Below are 13,897 nucleotides of genomic sequence, written 5' to 3'. Positions count from 1 at the left end.
GGAACGTACCAAAGTTCGTACCTATCCGAAGTACAAATCTTCTTGTTTGAAATTTGAAAGAATACAAGTTTAAGCTTGTTGACAAGCTGAGAATGATTTGGGGTTTAAAACTGTGGCAGATGAATGGACATCTATTGAGTAGCTATATGGTGTTATGAATAAATAATCCATGGCAAATGAGTCCAAAGAAACAAAAGGAAGTGTTTCTTATACAGAAGGACACCTGCTTGCTCTCAGATATCTTGAGTATGTTTCCCTTAATGCGATGATGGATTGTTTCAGATCTTTTGTTACTCTGCAAGTGCGGCAAAATAATGTGAGGAAGTAATTGATTTTTAATGCTGTCTGATGCAATGTCACCTGACAGAAGCACCTTTGGACAGATGGGAGTTTTTACTGTCACATTTAATTTCAAATAAGCATTCATCCTGTGTAAGTTTTGGACCTGCCTGTTTCCATCTTCAGTCTGATTTAATAGTCCTTTCATAGATTCACATTTTAACTGTTTCCTTTTGAAGACACTCAAGACATTGCCAGTGCATAATATATTTAAATCACAAATACTTTTCACCATTAAAAAAAAAAAAAAAAAAAAGAAAAAAGAAAAAAAGGATCATACTGAAATGGGACTGATGTAAAAGGCTTACTTTATGTAGTATTCATAACTGCATTTCCTTGCATGGGGTCCTCAAAGCTACTAATCTTGACCAGATGAGCCTCCTGGAATCCTCTAAACAGACAGCAAAGATACAGAGATATGTAAAAGCTTGTGCCTCTATTAGAAACATCTCTCACTCAAATTACTATACATATGATTCAGAAAAGAATTGGCTGAAGGTAGCCTGAAGGCATTTAACAGAGCCATAACTTCACCATAAATCATTTCTAAGTGAGTTGATCCTGCAGATGATTTTGGTATAGGGGCAGAACTGTAATTGAGGGGCTTTGAAGCTCGTGGGGAAACAGCTTCCTTCTTTGGAAATGTTGGTGTAGGGTTTCTGGTGGTTCTGTGTGCTGCAGTGAGGTTTTCTGGTGACTCTCTTGGGCTGAATTCCTTTCCTGCCCCCAGTCTGAATACAGAAAAGCTTTTTCAAGTCAGTTGTATGCAGGTTGCAGTGTGGTGATGCTTGAATTCTTGAGTGCACATGACTACTGCGTGTGTTTTCACTGATGACTTGGTGATGAAACAGATTTGTTTGCAGGTGGGAAGCTGCCCAGGCTTCCCAGCACTTCTTTATGACAAATTACTTTAGTAAGAAAAGAAACAGATTTTTAAGGAGTATTTTGGTACTGTTTTGCATCAGTCCTCAGGCTGCTTTGTATGTGATTCAGAGTCAAGAATATTTACTTTCTGGCTTTGTGGGCACAGGACTCCTTCACTTTTGTTAGCACAATGCCTTGCAAAATGGTATGATTATAAAATCTTATAAGCACCAGCCCTTCTGGGGACATAGACCCATTTAAATTGAACTGTGAATTATTAAAACAGTTTTCTCAATAGAAACAATTGTCAAAAGAATAAATGTAGGGAAGAGGAGTAGAATATTCAAGTGCTCATTTTTCATTTCTTTAGAAGTTATGATTAATAGAGTTAGCACAAGGCATCAGCATTGTTTGAAGCCATCTGAATTATAAGAAATGGACTTTGCATTTTAGAAGACAATTTAACTTTTAGAAATGCTTTTAGACTTGCCTTCTTGTGTTTAGTCACTGATTGCAGCTTCAAGGAAACTGGGAGTAACATTTGCTTCTTGAGTGACTCAGTGACTTCAGTAGTATTACACAGAGATTTGATGGTGATTTTTTTTGCTGTAAGTCACAAACTAAAAACTGCTCGTGTTTGTTTTTTTTTCTTTTTCCCCAACTGTTACCCTTGTGTAGTAAGCTGAGTAGTTACTGTTGACACTAGCCATAAGTTTGACTTTTTTTTCCTCTTAATGCTTGGTTTTTGGCAGATAAAAACAATCGAACCATAAATAATAATAATAAAAGATGACGCGTGGTTATTGGCTAGCCATCCCCCAAAGGAAAATTCATTTCAACTCTGAAAACATCTTTAGGCCCAAAATTGCCACTTTGAAACAATGAAATATGCTTCTGTGAGAGTCAGTGTGAAATACAACTGTCTTATATTGTGTGATAATAGTAATAGTGAAAATAAGCCATGTAGCAACTTATTTATATTATTAAATTCTAGGTCAGTGTTTGTAGTCTCACACTTGAACTCTATTTCTGATGAATTCACTGGGATTTGGCAACTACTTATCATTCGTAATTAATTACTGTATTAGAGCCCCGTTAAGATAATGAAATATGTATTGGAGGCTTAAGTGTCTGCAATCTCACGTGTATTTGGCAGAAGTGAAAACCAGGTCACTTACAAGTGTTCCTTACCTCAAACTGTTGTGTTTATATTGTACTAGAGTAGAGGTTTGTAGGTATTGTTTCTATAAAGCTTAATAAGAGCACAGAATGCACAGTTAGCAAAATACATTCATTGCTTGCTCCATACACAGATGTTTTCCTCATCATTCAAAAGACAAGTTCTCACAAGTTAGCCAGTCCTTAATCACTACCTTAGTCCTCACATTCCTCCAAGATCAATTCTCTCATAGGCCAGATCTTTTATCTGCACTGATTTATTCCTTGAGTTCGTGGACCCAGAAACAATTTGGCCCTGTTCCACAGTTCAGACTAAGTTGCTGGTCCTGGTTTCCTCTAAGGTCATTACTGTTCCTGCAGATCTGAGCAGACAAGTTGTGTAGCCACAGACAGGAGAGGGGGCTGAAAATTGAGGGGAATGAGATGGCAGCTTTTGTCTTCTGGTTCCTCTGAGGTCCATGAAAACAAAACATGTTACTATGTTTCCTTCTGCCCTTCTGGTCACACCTTTTCTTTTCTTTCTCTCACATTTATCACAATCTTCAGTCCTAATCTTGTCTTCCATATTTTCTTGTAATGTTTAAAGTCTAGATATCTTCACTGGTTTTGCAACAGTAGAGTCGTAACCAAGTGCAATTTCTGGCTACTATAATGAACACTTAATCCTCTGACCTAGAAAAAAATCTAGAAAATTACCAGCAAGTAAAAGCAGTGAGCAATTGCTGGCGTGAAGTCATCCATAACCTAAAAAACAGCAACGCTCTTAAGTTTCTGACCCTCTGCCCCAGTTCAAGCCATTACATTTTTTTCTCTTTATTTGTGTGTGTGTGGTTTTTTTTTGTTTTGTTTTCTGTTTTGTTTTGTTTGTAATCATTTGCTATGCCCTTCAAATCATTCTCTACTTTGTAAAGGGTTGTGAAACAGTTAGAAAAATACTGCTTACCCCAAATGTTTGGCTCTGTGGGACCTGAGTGTCTGCCCTGGAGTTAACAATATTCGTCTGTCATGACCTTCTGAGATCCTGAAACTGAAATGTCCTTGAACAGGCTCTATGCAGGAAAACATCCGCATTGAGAGCAGCTAACAAATATGGGGAAAAAATCAATTTATCCTGGTGGTTATGCATTGTTATCTGAAAGAAAAGGAAAAATCTGTTAAGGAAACAATGCTGTCTTTGAACTAGTTTCTGGATGCAGTTATTTCTCCACATATACGGCAGTACTTAGGGTTTTCCTACTTGCTCATTTCTGTGACAGTAGATTTTCTAAAGCTTTTTCTTTGCTTGTTTTCTTTCTCTGAGTAATAATAATAGAAAGAATATTGATTTTATTTCCAGCATCTCTAGGCATTTCCAGGTCTGACTTTGCATTAATGAGACAAATGTATTATATAGAAGAAATTTTGGAATGAATAAAGAGGTCTGAAACATTTCTTGTAATATAAGATCCCCTAGTAACTGGACTATATATATTAATTTTATCCTCTCTGGCCAAATTGAAACTCATTTAAATTTCTGAAATATTCAATTTAGTACTAATTTCTTAACATACCATCTCGGCCTGTGGTCAAGATGGAAATGTCATTGAAGTCACTTTACTTGAGAAACAGATCGTTCTAGACTGGCAGACTCATGAAAACAGATAAGATCTGTATGTTTTAGTCTGCAGTGGAATTAAAACATAAAACAGTATATTCAAGTATCCCAGTTAAGGAAAAAAGTACTGAAAAACTTGTAAGTCTCTGTAAGATTCAGGAAAGAATGACCTATATTTATTTATTTTTATTTGCATATTTATATGTATTTCTTTTACTTATTCACAATATTTTTCTCTAGTTTTGTTTATGGGCAGATGTTCAATGGCAGGTATGTTTGTACATATGTATGTATGTAGGACAGATGGAGTTTCCATAAAGTATATGTACAGACAAAAGAAACCAATGACCCAATGATGTTCTCAAGAGTCAATCCAAACTCCACTGGAGTTAAGAGTAATTTTCAGCATAACTCTTTGGGCGGACAGGGGTAAGTTTTCACAGATGCACTTCAACTTCATTTATAGCCCAAAAAACATCTCAGCAGGTCCTTGCTCTGCTTGGTTCTACTTCGGGTGTAAGGACTGGTTCTCTTGTTTCACAACTGGTGGAGGGCACGTAATATGCATTTGCTGTTGTTCTGAGAGATCCAAGTTAAGTATCACTTCATCCATTCCAGGATATTAGTGCTTTCCACAATATGTGTAAATATAATTGATACTGTTCTGTAATTTGATACTTGTGATGTGTTATTTGTAGAGCCTGAATACGTCTTCACTTATGGCCTTGCAGAACGTACCCGTAGCAGTGGAAAGTGAGCAAGTCAGAGCCCCGGGACTCCTCTACAGAGCAACTACTGAGAAGCCGTTTAATTAGCTAGGTAAGAGTAAGTAATGGATCAGTAACTTCTGAAGCAGGGCAAAAGCATTGGAGCCTGTAGTATTGAAATGTTCTGCTACAAAGCATCTTTATGTACCCAATACTCATGTATGAACATATCAGCAAGGACAGTTTCCTCAGAATATACTTTATATTAATATAGAAAATCTCAGCTGAGATTAGATCTGTCATGACTTAATGTTGGTTTTCCCCTCTGAAAATAAACAAGCTTTGTTGTTTTTTTTTCAGACTCAAAAAGAGAAATGTTGGTTTCTGGGAGTTAATGCTGGCGCTAAAAGCTTACCATATGGCAAGTCTGTCCAGTGAATTACAGTTTATGTCCCCTGCTGCAGTACTTTCAGAATAGGTTATTAAAAATTCAGGTTTAGGCTGTTATTGGTCTTGAACAGCATCTTATTATATTGTCATGGTAGTTAAAAAGAAGAGTCGTGCTGTGGATGTGTCTTATAATTAATGAGAAGACTAATTAATTTTTTAGCAGCATTATGTTAAGGTACTTTTCTAACTGTGAAGTAACCCATGCCTTGCCTATTTTGTTACTAGTTAATAGTACTAATATTTCAGTACTAAGCCTGGAGCAGTAAACAGCAAAGAATCGAGACTTTTATAAAAAGCTACGTCTGTTATCTGATTCCTCACCTTAGAAGTAAACTGGCATTGAAGACCCCTGAAAATGGCTTATCTGTGGATGACAGTTTTTCCACAGGAAGCGGGGAGTTGTCACAATCTGGAGGTGTGAAAGTCAGTTTATTACGAAAAATCTTCAGGAAGACAAGTTTATTGTGCCTAACAAGTTATTTCTAAGCTATTTACAATGAAGTAAACCTTTTGTGGGTACGTGGCTTGATTCAAATCTCCCTAATGGGAATCCTGAGCTTTCACTGTTTTGGTTCAGCCTTGTAATTCACTAGGAAGCCTCTTTACTTGTAACAATGAAGAATAACTACCTCTTGTTCAGTATAAAAAAACAGCCTTCCATGTTCCAAGACGTTCAGGGTCAAGAGGAGCACTTCACTGTCTATCAGAAGAAGTGGCAGAGCCTTGAAAAGGTAACTCTATTAAAATAGGTTTTATTTACTTTTACATCATTTGTTTCCTATTGCTTTTAGTGTATTGTACCATTATGGGATTATTTTTTTTTCTCAAGAACATTGCTATCACAAATAATACATTTGCAAAAGAATACATAATTACATATAAGAATACAACAAGTCTTAATGTACTTGCAACCATACACGTTCCTCTGAAAATAATGATATATGCTTGGAAAGTTTGTGCTAGGTTAAAATGAACTAATACTTAACTTTGTTAAACTGTTACACCAGTTATTCAAAACTAAAAGGACATACAGATGGAGAAAAACATTTTTGTCAAATAATATGCGAATTGTCTTCATGCGTACACCTGCCATTGAGGCTAAATCATGAGGAGCTTATATGAATCAGTGAAGCAGTTCTTGCTGTAGTATTTTTCAGGTAAGTGTTAAGGAGTTATGCATTTTGTCAAGCCAATGGTTTATTTCAAAGGTTTCATGCAGCAGAAGAGGTTACACAGCGGAGAAAAGATTAAAAGGCTGAAAGCCCTTTTTATGAAGTAGTGTCTAAGCAGTTATAACACAAAATTTGGGAAAGAATGGGGAATGAAATTTGAAAGAACTTAAAATACAGAACTGAACGAAATATGTATGCATGTACTTAAGTGTACATTTAACATATAAGGGAGTCGGTTGATCATGTAGCAATATAATGTGTTTAAACAGGAGAAAAACACAGACGAGAGTTCAGTAATAAAGAAACATGATCCAAGTTATACTGGTAAGCATTAAGTAAGGTTTTGTGAAGAGCCTACTTGAGTACAGTTAAATACTAAATAATGATTTTGTCTTGTTGTTAGGATAACATCATTTCTAGATGGAACAGAACCTGAATAAAGGCTGTGATTTTTCTGTCCATGACAGTGAAACTCTCAAGGAGCCTGAGATCTAGGCTACCTCTCTCAATTGGGTGAGTCTGCAACAGAGGAGAAGTGACAGACTACCACTGAATAATTGAAGTTTTACATAGAAGCGTAAGGATAGAAATATTTTGTGTAAATCCAAGAGAGATTTTAGACCAGTAATGTTGATATGGAATTCTAGGTTCCAGTCATTTCACCAAGTAACTGTGGTTTGTGTCATGCTTGATTAAACATTCTTTTAGATAGATGAAAAAAGCTTCCTAAGAGTATCTGATAGAAAACTTGAGTAGAACTGTTGCCAAATGCAGACATGAGTGCTATTAAGTGTGAAATGAAAATTAGGAAGTCATTGGACATTGATTTGAATTAACTCATAATGATCTGGTTTATGCTGCTGGCTTCTGGAAAGATGACTATGACATAAAAACAACTATCTGTGAAGGACATTGGACTATTAGTGAGTTAGTCTTCAGAACATGAGCTGTAAATGCCTTTAGTTAAGGTCCCTAGATAACAATTTCACTAAGATACTGCAATAGGCATTGGAAATGGATGAAAAATCTCAAAGAATTTACAAGAAAGAATTTCCCTTTTAGACCCAAGCTCAGTGGTGTAACAATCAAAAATACTTTGCAGGCTTGTAAGAGAGTAGCTTAATAATAAACATAAAAGTAACACATGGTTTTGTGGACTGTTTAGTCTTGGCATCTTTGGAGAGAACTTGAAGGTCAAGCTGTAGGAGAAATGCAATGAAATTCAGTGCTTTTCCACTTGAAGTGTCTTGGTTTCCCAAATGTTATGTTGTGAGGGGAGCTGTTGCAGTTTGTATCTGTTAAAGATGTGTTACGTGATTATGGCTCATAGAACATTTCTTCATGGAAAATATGTGGTATGAAAAGAAATCTGAGAATGGTTCGGTTCCACGGTCATGGAAATACTCCAAAGATTTAAAAGAAAGAGTTTTCTTTCATTTTCTTTCAGTCTGTGGGCTCTCATAGTTTGTTTTTTTGTTCCATTGACTTTTTAAATTCTATTTTATCCCTCCCCACCCCAGTTATTTAATTGGTTGTGCATGTAGTTTGTTGCAGCAACTACCACAGTAATTGTAGACTCTGGTGGATGGGAAGTTTGATGTGTACCAGATATATATGTTTGAGAATTCTATAGGACTAAATTAATTCAGGACTATTTCAGTGGAGGGATTTTTGTTCTTCTTGTTGGTTTTATTTTAAAGGTTGGATTTTGTAATAATATGTACACATTCAGAATATTTCCAATTATTTTAAAACAATAATATTGTGAAGAAAATTATTACAGTGACTAAGGTGTAGTGGAAATATACAAAATAACTATTGGAAATAGCATTTTTGCTTTATGTATTCATCATTTAATGTGTTGTCAGTAGAGAAGGTCCTCATTTGAAAACCAGAAATGCTCTAGTTGACCTTAGCTTTTTTTAATATTGATTTTATACATTCTTCTCCTGTTTTATTGATCAGTATCATGGTGAAATCGTAAGTCCTCAGCGTAAATCTCATTGACTGGTGAGCCTGGAGCGTTCATTCTTTGACTTTGATTATTGCAGCAGAAGTAGTATGAATAGTTAATGCTAACTGTTTCAGCTGTTATAGGATAGGATCTTGCTTATCTGGCAGTCTATAGTCAGGTAGTTTGCTGACTGGGGCTTTACATTACCTCAATACTGAAAGGACATGTTTTCAGTATGTGAAACATAATAAAAAGCCTTAGCTGGCTACAGTTGGAGATTCAATTCCTGTGCATTATATCCCTGAGGGCATCTGGCTGCAGTGTTTCCAGCCCAAGCCTCTAGTGAAAGAGGTGTAAAAATACAGTATTATTGCAGTTCAATTCTATAATGATCCATTACATCACCCCCTCTTGTATTTCTTGTGTCTTTGATGGTCCAAACAACATTTTGGGAGTTTTAATGTTATAAAAAGTACGAGGTTTCAAGTGATGAAGCATTTTAGTAGTGAATTAGATGCTATCTCTAATTCAAAGCAGTCTGAGTAGCCAACATGTCGTTTGCAATTTTGGTTAGAATTGAATGGAACTGGCAATTTGTGTGTGAGATTGTGTAAAACAAATAGTGAAAATCAGGGTTTCGAGTATTTTCCTTGAGAGGGTGTTTCCTTTGTTTTTCTTCTTTAGCTGCAAATTGTGACTCAGGGAGTGTCTAGGAGACATAGGCAAATTCCTTTCCAAGAAGGAAGCTGTGACTTAACTGTGCATTAGACTTGGCTGTAACTATTGAGGTGGGATATTACAAACAAATCTGTATGGTTTTGCTTAACTGTGCTGTTTTTGTGTTTCCTGCCGCATGCTTGATCTCTAAGTGTCATCAGATTGACAAGGAAGTAAATGATGGGGAAGAAAATTTGGTCTTTTCTGCATAGGTGGTGTTGAAAAAGACTGTAGGAACTGCAAGACTCTTTGGGTCAAATCCTTCCCAATACTGTGTACTTGGAAAGATCCTCCATCTTTTTCATAGACAGAGGACTTGGTTCTTAGTATTGCTAACCAGTGTTGGAACATAATTTTCATTGCTATTTCAAAATTTAATATGAAAACTTAGAGTTTTATCTTTTCTGTCTTGCAGGTTGGGTTTTTCAGATAATTAGATGGCATTGTTCCTGTAGTACAGTCCAAGTAATGTAGTTATAACATAAACTCATGGTTCCCACAGTGAACTATACAGATGGTTCATGCGGTCTCTTTATCAGAGTAAATTCTCAGAGTAAAAGCAGTAATAGTCAGGCATGCTGAGAAGAGAGGTTGAAAGATGCCATTTGTATTATTCTGTATAAAAAATCAGTCAAAACCAGTGAACAAGAAAAAAAACAAAAACACCAAGGCAAAGGCAACTCAGTGACAGTGTTGTGAATTGAGAAACAGTTATGAAGAATAGCATTGAACATATTTATTTCCCTTTATGCTCCAATCTAATCATGGTGGTAAGCTCTGCACTTAAAAAAAGATACATTAAAAAAGTCTTTTATCCTGGGGCTTTTCGAGATGGCATTACTGAAACTTTGTTAGCAAATAGGCGGCTCTTAAATTTTAGAGTGAGCCTGAGTTGCACAGCAGTCATCTTTTACTTCTATTCCCCCAGAAGTTTTCTACCAAGCTATTAACATGTTTTGTTACCATGGAGCAACGTGGATTTTTGGCTTGGAAATTATGTATGCTGCTTCTTGAGTTTAATGCTTGTTCAAACAGTTTATCACTGTGATATGTCATGTTTCTAATAGAAGCAGAAAACCTCTTGTGCTGCAGCAAAAATGCTGAAGGCTAGCATACACAGCTTTGCTGTTACAAGGTCATTTTGGGATTCGTTTTATAGCTCTCTAGGTACCCACCAGTTCCTAACAAGCATAAGTGAGCATACTAAGAATCTAAGTTGAATTCAGGGAAAATAAACCATTGGTAATTCCCTAGCTTCTGCAGAGATTATTAATCCTCTCCATATTGTGTAAGAACACAAGAAAATGACATTCAGGAGGTTTAAATTAGTTGTAAAAACTGATTGGTGATTTCATTTTCAGCAATCAGTAGGCCAGTAGAAAAATGCCTTATGCCATGGCTAAGTTACTGTATTAGCTGCCCTTTACACTACTGAAATAGGTATACATCTACTTCATGTGGACAAGAATAATGTGGAGTTTTAGGTGTATACTGGTATGATCATACAGTATTTAATACTTGGAATAGTAAGAATGGATACATTTTGTTATGTTCTTCAGAAACTGATTTATGGAGACTACAGGGCTGAGAGCCGTAGTTTTATGTGAAATGCAGGCTTCACAAAGAATACCATTATATACTTCCCTCATATCTGTGTCATGTGATGGCACATAAATACTAGCACTGAATTTATTCTTTATGAGGAAGAGCTGTATGGAGTCCATAAGCAGAGGATTAGTGGTTATTGCTAGAGTGAAAAGTGAGTAGTAAGTGCGATAAATAAATTGGGAATCTATTTTTACTGCTGCTTTAGTTGCACAAATGCTTCTATTTCATCTTTTCTGGATAGTACAGTTGTTGCCTTTAATATACTTATCTTTTTTTTGCAGTACTTACCATTCCCCTTAGTCTTAGGAACAGCTTTGGAGTCCCCAGGACAGTTGATTGTCTTCTGGCCAGATAAAAAGCTGAGAGCAGAGGTCTGGGACTGAGAACACTTAATAGGAGTTAATTGTTAGGACTAACAGCTGCATGAAACGTTTATCCTCAAAGAGAATCTTTCCTTTCCACTGGCTAAACCATCCAGAATGTAGGCACCCAGAAGGGACATCCCTCTCTCGGTCTTACAGTGCTGTCCACGCTGCTCCATCTTTTGAAGCCCCCCTTTTCCCCTCTGGTAGCTGCCACCCAACACCTCACCTACTCTGAATGCTAGCCAACAGCCTTGGCTCACAGTTTGCCTTGCTGTATTTATGTTGCACAGCTTCCCTTTAAGAGTACAACTCCTTTCCTGACAGTTTCCAATAATGACATATGGCACTCGGTTCAGCTCTGATTCTCTTATTTAACCTAGCACAACTGTGGTTCAAATGGCAAGTAGTAGTTTAGGAAGCTCTTTCAGCATTTACTGCTCTGGTCTTCATCCTGCCTCCTGCTTTCTCATACTTACCCATTGAGGGCAATCTCCCTCTCATGCTATGCCATATTTTTGTCTGGCTTTTGCACCTACTCTTATCTTTCTGTTTTCAAAGGTTAGTTGTCCACCCAAACAATTCTTAGACTTCTCACATAATTATTACTGTAATTTTTACCAGTAAATGAATTTGTCTACTCTATATCAATTATGCACCAGCTGTCACCCAACTGCTCCTACTGTCCTCAGATAACTCACTGTTTCCTGCTTAGATGCGGAGGTAGCACCTCCTGCTCAGAACATTCTGCTGTCTGCACAGCAGTGCCTCAGGGATTCCTGCCCAAACGCTCCTGCTGTCCCTGCTGAGAGAAGTCAGGGCTTCCTGCCCAAACCTTTCTGTTTTCCCTGCTGAGAGAAGTCAGGGCTTCCTGCCCAAACCTTTCTGTTTTCCCTGCTGACGTACCTCAGGGCTTCACTCAAGCTCTTCTGCTGTCCCTACTGAGGTAAACCAAGGCTTCCTACCCAAATCTTTCTCTTGTCCTATCTGAGGTACCTTAGGACTTCCCACTCAAAATCCTCAGTGCTGTCTGCTCAGGTGCCTACTGAGCCTGCCTGAGTCTATATGATGCTCTTATATGTAGGCTCCTTGTTTCTTGTAATTTTCTACAAGTTTTTCATCAAAATGAGCAGTGTGCTTCTGCTTTTACTTTCTCTGCAGACACAAAGGTAGTCACTTGTTTATTTAAATGTGAGAAATTATTTTCAGGCTCTATAGTTGGCACGAGTGCAATCAAGCTAATTCTGTCCTTGTTGCTAGTTAAGTTAGGTCTGCTGGGTCTCCTTGAGCCAGCCAGGAGGCTGCCATGAAATATTTTTTCAACTTCCAGTACTTTGACCCTTTTTTCATAGAACTACACAATTTTTTGAGCTGGACCTTTAAAGGCCATCTACTCCAACTGCCCTGCAATGAACAGGGACACCCAAAGCTCTATCAGGTGCTCAGAGTCCTGTCCAGCCTGACCTTCTATGTCTCCATGGATGGGGGTGTCCACCACCTCTCTGGGCAACTTATTCCAACTTTATTACAAAAAACAAAACAAAAACAAAACAAAACAAAAAACATTTTCCTTATATGCATCTTAGATATCTTTTTGTCTGAAAACATTTCCCCTTCCCTATCACAACAGACTCTGATAAAATTGTCTGTTCCCTATGTTTATGGTCTCCACTTGCCCATCAGTTTGTGCTTTCTGGCAATCCCAGCCATTCTGAAGATGTAAGCATTATGAAGAATCACAGGATCACAGAACTGAAGACGTTGGAAGCAATTTCTAGGCATCATCCAGTCCAGCCCCTAAGAAAATTAGAAGCCTTTTAGCAGTGCCAATAGTTTTGAGATTGAGTCTTGTATATTCTGTTCAGTAAAGTGTTATTTCTAGTCCAGAAACATGCACTAACGTTCCTGTGTAATTTGTTTTATATGTACTTCAGGCAATGCTAATGAAGTCAATGATAAATTCCACATGGATGTTTGTATTCTCTAAGCCCTCACTGGATCCCACATGTAAAATGGAAGTTAGCTGGTTTTGCTTGCTAGTACGGTTTAAGTAAAAGTGAGAAGTTTGTGACACAGTTTGAAAGTCCCTCTTAAGTGACTTCCTGGCCTGTAAGTTTTAACAGAGACAATTTTGGTCTTAATATGTTTAAAATACTGTTTTACATTGTGACTTTTTTAAGTATGCTTTGCACTGGAAAGTTTGTGTATCTGGAAATATTAATTACTGAAAACCAACTTAGGAAATGAACAGATGGAACTATAGCTGGGTGAAAGGACTGATAGTGGATCTGTCTAGACTGCATGACACAACCCAAGTGTTTGATTTTACTCTTGTTTCCATTAACAAATTCTAATTATCCCATGGAATTAACTCTGTGAGTTTAGCAGCGATGTCAGCTATTGCAGCGATAGCAGGTTGTAGTATAATAATATAATATAGTATGGTTTTCATGGCACAGCTACTGGCTGTGAAGGGTGCCTACTTCCCAACCATATTTGAGTCATGATGGTTTTTGTTTTCTAGCTGTTGAGTTCAGCACCAAAACAGAGTTATTAAATAGGTTCACATGCTCACCTTCATCCTCCATGTTTGGTTTGAGCTTTACCACTTTTCTACTGTGAAAAGCAATGTTATCCCAAATGGAAGACATTTTTATTTGTGAGCATGGACAACTGGAACTCATCATTGTCATCTCATTTGTAGATGGGACAAGGGGCTATGCGGGGCGACAGTGTGGAATGGAACAGACAAAGCACTCGCCTGGCAGATGTCGTCTCAAAAGCTTTGGAGCTCACCCTGGGTTGGTGCAAGAAAGGAGAAAGAATCGAGCTTGGGGCAGTATTGGAAATGGATGAAATACAGCGTGCTGCAGTAGGTCTAAATAGTGGCTGAGCTGTATTTAAGTGTTTCCCCCACTGCTGTGCTCCTACAGAAATTTGGCTTGTGGCAG

The 13,897-nt window shown here is 37.4% G+C and overlaps 1 long non-coding RNA gene across 1 annotated transcript in view; it reads left to right on the top strand.

Annotated features, from left to right (window-relative positions):
- LOC140255120 (uncharacterized) overlaps positions 1 to 5,029 on the top strand; it is a 96,005-nt gene extending 90,976 nt beyond the window's left edge. Inside the window, exon 4 of the long non-coding RNA XR_011904392.1 lies at positions 4,675 to 5,029. This is a non-coding gene — a long non-coding RNA (uncharacterized lncRNA). The remainder of the gene's footprint in view (positions 1 to 4,674) is intronic.
- The last annotated feature ends 8,868 nt before the right edge of the window (positions 5,030 to 13,897 follow it).

This window comes from Excalfactoria chinensis, chromosome 7 (assembly GCF_039878825.1).
Source record: "Excalfactoria chinensis isolate bCotChi1 chromosome 7, bCotChi1.hap2, whole genome shotgun sequence".
In the NCBI taxonomy this organism is placed as follows: Eukaryota; Metazoa; Chordata; class Aves; order Galliformes; family Phasianidae; genus Excalfactoria; species Excalfactoria chinensis.
The sequence above is the reverse complement of the archived record's forward strand: the minus strand, read 5'-3'. Positions and strand labels throughout refer to the sequence as shown.